The sequence below is a fragment of the Sus scrofa genome, chromosome 6, assembly GCF_000003025.6.
Source record: "Sus scrofa isolate TJ Tabasco breed Duroc chromosome 6, Sscrofa11.1, whole genome shotgun sequence".
NCBI classification, from domain to species: Eukaryota; Metazoa; Chordata; class Mammalia; order Artiodactyla; family Suidae; genus Sus; species Sus scrofa.
In genome coordinates, this window is record NC_010448.4 from 45,240,831 (window position 1) to 45,247,710 (window position 6,880).

Here is a 6,880-nt window from a genome sequence, read left to right on the forward strand (position 1 = left end):
GAAGAAATGTTCACAGCAGCACTATTTGTAATAACCTTAAATGGGAACCTCTCAAATTTCCATCGAGTGGAGAATGGATGAAGACTTTGTGGTATATTCATACAATGGAGTACTATACAGCAATGAAAAGGATAAATTACTGATACACACAACCACCCAAATAAATCTCACATATGTAATATTTCATGAAAGAAACCAACCACAGGGTTCCCACTGTGGTGGGAATGGGGTCGGTTGCATCTCTGAAGCTCTGGGATGCAGGCTTGATCATCAATCTGGCATAGTGGGTTAAGGATCCAGTGTTTTTGCGGCTGCACCATAGGTTGAAACTGCAGCTCAGATCTGATCCCTGGCCTGGGAACTCCATATGCCAAGGGGTGGCCAAAAAAAAAAAAAAAAAAAAAAAAAAAGAAGAAGCCAGACAACGACTAAATGGAATATGCTGTATTAATCTATTCAATAAACTCCAAAGCATGGACAATGAAATGGCAACATACGTGGGTGGTCAAACTATAAAGAAAAGACAAGCAAGGAAATCCTTATCACGCAAAAGTTAGAGAGGTGTTTAGCTCAAGGAATTGGAGGAGTTGTAACTGGGTTGAAGCTTATGGGGGCTTCTGTGTCTTTTTTCTGAATTCTGATTATGATTCATCATTGTTCACTTATAAGTATTTTTAAAGCCATACATCTACAATTTATACTTTTGAATGTACAATTCATAATAAAGTAAAAGTAAGAAATTAATCACAGTATCGGTTTCATGGAGTTGTCATGAGGATCCTGGGAGCCCATGGAACTCAGAGCCTGGTACACAGTATATGCTCCATACCTACTGGCTGTGGTCATTAAGTGCTGTGTATGTCCAATCTCATTGGTGCCTCTGCTCCTGTTGGTATATGCCATTAATCACCCCTGTGTTAAGGGATCCCCCAAACCACCTCAGGTTCATGGATTTGGTAGAAGGACACACAGAACTCAGAAAAGCTTTTTCCTCATGGTTATGATTTATTAGAGTAAAAGGATACAGATTAAAAAGAGCAAAGAGAGAAGTTCCCTGGTGGCCCAGTAGTTAAGGACTTGGCATTGTCAATGCTGTGGCTTGGGTGGCTGCTGTGGCATAGGTTCAATCCCTGGCCTGGGAACTTCCGCATGCCATGAATGTGGCCAAAAAATAAATAGATAAAAATATTTTTAAAATTTAATATAGCAAAGGGAGGGAGTTCCCACTGTGGCACAGTGAGTTAAGAATCCCATTGCAGCTGCTCAAGTCACTGCAGAAGTGCAGGTTTGATCCCTGGCCTGGCACAGTGGGTTAGAGGATCTTTTCAGCTGCCGTGGTTCAGATTCAATCCCTGCGCAGGGAACTTCCATATGCCAAGGGTATAGCCATAATAAGAAATAGCAAAGGGAAGAAGCCCACAGTACTGGAGACACCAGGACAAGCTTCTTCTTGCTCTCTCCCTGCAGAGCCTAGTGAACAGCACTCAATTCTCCCAGCAACAACGCATGAAAACAAACATGGAGTGCCCGGGCCAGGGACACTCACGTGACCTGTGGTATCCAGGCTTTTTATCAGGAGTCAGTCCCACAGGCATGGCTGACCACCTCCCAAGTGACTGACCTTGGTCTCCATCCCCTCCAGGACTATCTTTGGAAAATACAGTATACCACCACAAAAAACAAAAGATTCAGACCTGCAAGAATTTCAGATATTGGAATTGTCAAAATCAGACTATAAACTAGCCCTTTGTGAAATGTTTAAAGAAATAAAATCTGCAATCACAAATATAAGTATGCAAAACGAGAGTATCAGGAATGAAAAAGTAGATTTGAAAAGTAAAACAAAAGATGCAACTTTTAGGATTAAAAATGTAATAAAGGTAATTTCCAAAATAAAAATAAAAACTTAGCATATTAGATGTAGCTGAAGATAGAACTATTGAACTGAAAGATTTATCAAATGAAATTACACAGTACAAAGAGACAAAGAGATTGTTATATGGAAAAGTGGTTAAGATACATTGAATATGTATTAAAAATCTCAAAAGAAGAAATAGAACGGAGGAATGGCAATCTTCGAAGAAATAATGGCTGAGAATTTTCCAGAACTGATAAAAAACGTGAATCCACAGTTCTAAGAAGCAAGTATATCCTGAACTAGATAAATAAAAATAAAATTGTGCAACATTGAAGATAATCAGATCCATTATTTATCTCTGCATCCTCCAAAGTATAGCATGGGCTGGATGCCCCACAAATTTTTATTGAATAAAAAGGGTGGTCAGAAGTTCCCACTGTGACTCAGTGGCTTCAGAACCTGACATAGTGAGGATGTGGGTTTGATCCCTGGACTCACTCAGTGGGATAAGGATCTGGCATTGCTGCAAGCTATGGTCTAGGTCACAGATATGGCTCAGATCCGGTGTTACTGTGGCTGTGGCATAGGCCGGCAGCTGCAGCTCCATGTCAACCCCTAGCCCAGGAACTTCCATATGCCACAGGTGCAGCCCTAAAAAGAGAAAAAAAAAAAAAAAATGGCAAGGAGGTAGAAACAACTAAGGAGGAGAAGAGCATTTCTTCTGATCGACCTGAAACACTAAACTAGAATGAGGGAACATTAAGCTGAAAATGACAGTGTGTGGGGTGGGGGGAGACTAGGTGGGGAGACTTGAGTTCCTGGCAGAACAGAGAGAATACAAGATGCTGCTCAGCAGTAGTCCTGGAATGTTCCCAAATGTTCCCACCAGATGGTCCTTCGGTGGGAGCTCACTCACTTTGTGGTGGGAGGGGAAAGGGCTTTAATATTAGCTCAGAGGCAGAGTTCTAAGTGGGAGAGCAGTTGTAAGGTCAGAGTCTTCTCATTGCTTCTGACTGGGCCACCGGATGACCCCTACGCCAATCACTGGGCTTGGAAGATAAGATCCTCCGATTGGCCATATCCGAAGGACCTGCTTATTGGTCCTTGGACAACCGACAAAGCACAAAGCGTATTTGAAGTAAGGGACTAGGCACTGATGCGTCCCCAGAGAAGACTGCATGTCAACAGGAAAAAGGTCAATGAACTCTGGATGAGAGTGGTCTGGATGAGAATTCTGGTGGTTCCTGGAGAGAATATACTGGGAACTTAGAAAAGGGATTGGCCAGCAGGTACAACTCAGGAGTGCTATCTATCCGTTGTTGTTTCTACTATTCAGTAGCCTCCGATCACCCATAGGATAAAGTACAGACACCATAAGATGACCTTTGTGATGTATCCTTGCCCATCTCACCAGCCTCAATTTCTGCCACTCCCTGCCTTGACGGTTATTCTCCAGCAACAGTTTTAGGAAAATTCTTCCCTACACTGTGCTCCTGCGGTCCTCTCTGCCTCGATGCCCTGAACTCAGCCTTTAATAGTGGGACTCAGTGACCATGTAATATGCCGAGGACACTCCCACCACCATCACCGAGTTTTTATCTCCAGCACAGACCTTTCCCCTGAGCTCCAGAACCAACCAACCTCCCCGTCTATTGGTTCTTCTCGAACAGGGCGACATCGCCCCCTGGTGGGGGTTTTGGAAATTTGCGCAAACTTTTTTGGTTGCGTTGATTGGAGGGAGCTACAGAATTTGGAGGCCAGGAAGGAGGCATGTCTGACGCTGCGTCTGCTTCCTGAACAACTTGGAAACATCTTTAAAGGCATTCGCATGGCAAAAGTGATGACACCTGTGTAACTAGCCCCCAGGTCAAGGAACAACATTATTTGTCCCCTTAGAAACCCTCCTTTTCTTGCCCCTTTCCAATCCCTATTTCCCTCTCCCCCGAAGATAACCAATCTGATTTGACTCTTTCTTAACTTTAAAGAGATGAAATCCTATAGTATGATCTCTTTGGGGTCTGACTTTTTTTTTTTTTTCTCCCCAGAGCCGCACCCGCGGCATATGGAGGTTCCCAGGCTAGGGGTCAAATCGGAGCTACGGCTGCAGGCCTATGCCACAGCCGCAGCCACACCAGATTCGAGCCACATCTGCGATCTACACCACAGCTCACCGCAGCGCCGGATCCTTAACCCACTGAGCGAGGCCAGGGATCGAACCTATGTCCTTATGGATGTTAGATTTGTTTCCTCTGAGCCATGAGGGGAACTCCAGGGTCTGACTTCTTTGATTCAATATTATGTTTGTGAGATTCATCCCCTGTTGTTGATTAGTATCCATTGGATGAATATTCAGTTTAGTTATCCCTTCTCCTTTGATTGACAGTTGGGTTGTCTCCATTTCCTGGTAGCAGTGAACTTTTTGGTTCATGTTTTTGGTTCACATTTATAAGCGTCTCTATTGGGTACACGCCTTGGAGTATAACTGTAAGGTTGTAGGGTATGCATACGGTCAGAATTAGTAGATATCGCCAAACAATTTGGCAAAATAGTTGTATTAACTTACAGCCCCATGAGCATATGATTTTTCCCTATATTTGTTTAGTCTTGTTTTTCTTTTCTTTCTTCTAGACCTCAGGCACACCAAATGAATTAACCATTATCCTTGGTTCATGATACATTCTGGTCTATGTGCAAAGCCTGTCTCTGATAATGAGAAATCTGGCTCTATTAATATATTTGTTTCTTTGATCAGTCTCTGTATTTAACTTATTTCCCATTGTTGCTGCTACCCCTGTCCCGGGTACTGGCTCTTTTCATTATCCCAGGGCTCTCACAGCCTGCACTGGGCAGCCCTCCCACTGTGCTTAGGCTCTGACACCTCACGTTGAGGCTCTCATGGCTCCCCATCTGATGTGCACACACACACACACACACACACTCTTCGAGATTGCTTTAACTTCGCAAACTAACTTTAGGACTGAAAGCTTTTTTTTGTCTTACTTCACTTTCTGTCCTTCTTTTCACAATTACATTGTCCTTTTCATTCACAACCTTAATGACTTTCTTTTCTGTGTATGTTTTGTTAGTTTCCAAGACCATAGAGTTGGCTTTTTAAACAAGAATCTCTATTTTACATTTTTTCATTCATTTATTCTGATATACATGAATTTTTTTTCCATGCCTACAGATGTGGAAGTTCCTGGGCTAGGGAGTGAACCTGCTCCATATCAGCAGCCTGAGCTGCTGCAGTGACAATGCTGGATCCTTAACCCACTGCAACACAAGAGAACTCCTAATTTATTCTGATTTAATTTTCTTATTCCTTCTGTTTTCTTTGGGGTTATTCTACGGCTCGTTTTCTAATTTCTTAAGATAGTCACTTCAGAGTTCCCTTTGTGGCTCAGCAGATTAAGAGTCCAGCTAGTATCCATTAGGATTCTGGAGAAAGGGAAGTTATAGTCCAGAAGCTATACCTTTGACTTCAGGTATAGCTGGATCCAGGGGCTTGGCATAATTAGGAACTTGTCTTATTCAACGATAACTGTATAATTAAGATGGACTCTATCTGGGGCAGATAGAAGCAGTAGATATCTGTTACATTGATTCAAACAGTGGCAAAGAGAAGTAAGAAGTATGTGAAGAGACACAACCACAACCTGGGAGTTCCTTTGGAGAGCCTAACCCAAGTGCTTTATGTGATGCTGAATAACCCAGGACTTGGATTATCTGCATATTTTGTTCCCTGGCCATAATGATTGGTTCAGAAATGGTTGTAAGACTCAAGCTGGGCTGACGAAAGATAGCCCTAGAACTTTCTAGAACTACTGGCAAAAGAAGTACTCTGGCTACTGAGCTTGTGGAATGCCAGCATGGAATAGCAAGTAATTGTCTTTGTCTCCCAAATGAAGGGTCTACCTGAGAATGAAGTCAACACAGAGAAAAGCAAAACCAAGAGATACAGAGAAATACACCCCTCATAGCTTTGGCTCAATTCTGGATCCAGCAATTCTTTTTTTTTTTTTTTTTTTTTTTTTTGTCTTTTTGTTGTTGTTGTTGTTTCTATTTCTTGGGCCGCTCCGGCGGGCATATGGAGGTTCCCAGGCTAGGGGTTGAATCGGAGCTGTAGCCGCTGGCCTACGCCAGAGCCACAGCAACTCGGGATCCGAGCTGCATCTGCAACCTACACCACAGCTCACGGCAACGCCGGATCGTTAACCCACTGAGCAAGGGCAGGGACCGAACCTGCAACCTCATGGTTCCTAGTCGGATTCGTTAACCACTGCACCACAACGGGAACTCCAAGATCCAGCAATTCTTGAAGCCAACACTCCCCTGGGACTGTCAGCTAGAAAAGCCAATACATTCACCTTTCTTGTTTAGCCAATGTGGAAAAAGAATGTTGTAAGTTTCCTCTTCGAAAAGGAAAAATATACAATTAGAAAAATTTTACTCTTAGGTATGGAATCATTTTTTTAAATTAAGGGGACATTATTTGGACCTTAATGTATTTGTTTTGTTTTGTTTTGTTTGTCTTTTGTCTTTTGTTGTTGTTGTTGTTGTTGCTATTTCTTGGGCCGCTCCCGTGGCATATGGAGGTTCCCAGGCTAGGGGTTGAATCGGAGCTGTAGCCACCGGCCTACGCCAGAGCCACAGCAACGCGGGATCCGAGCCGCGTCTGTGACCTACACCACAGCTCACGGCAACGCCGGATCGTTAACCCACTGAGCAAGGGCAGGGACCGAACCCGCAACCTCATGGTTCCTAGTCGGATTCGTTAACCACTGCGCCACGACGGGAACTCCTGTATTTGTGAACTCCAGTTCCGTGGTGTAAAAACTTTTATTCTATTCTGATAAAAAAACATATATATGGAAAGGCATTTGGATGAGACAGTTTTGATATGATTAATAAAGTAGAAGTGGACATCTAAAGAAAGATTATACCTAAATATCTATGTACTGTGTTCTTCGTGGAAATAGCTTTCTCAGTTATCTTTTCCTGCTTTTCAATACAAAGAATAAG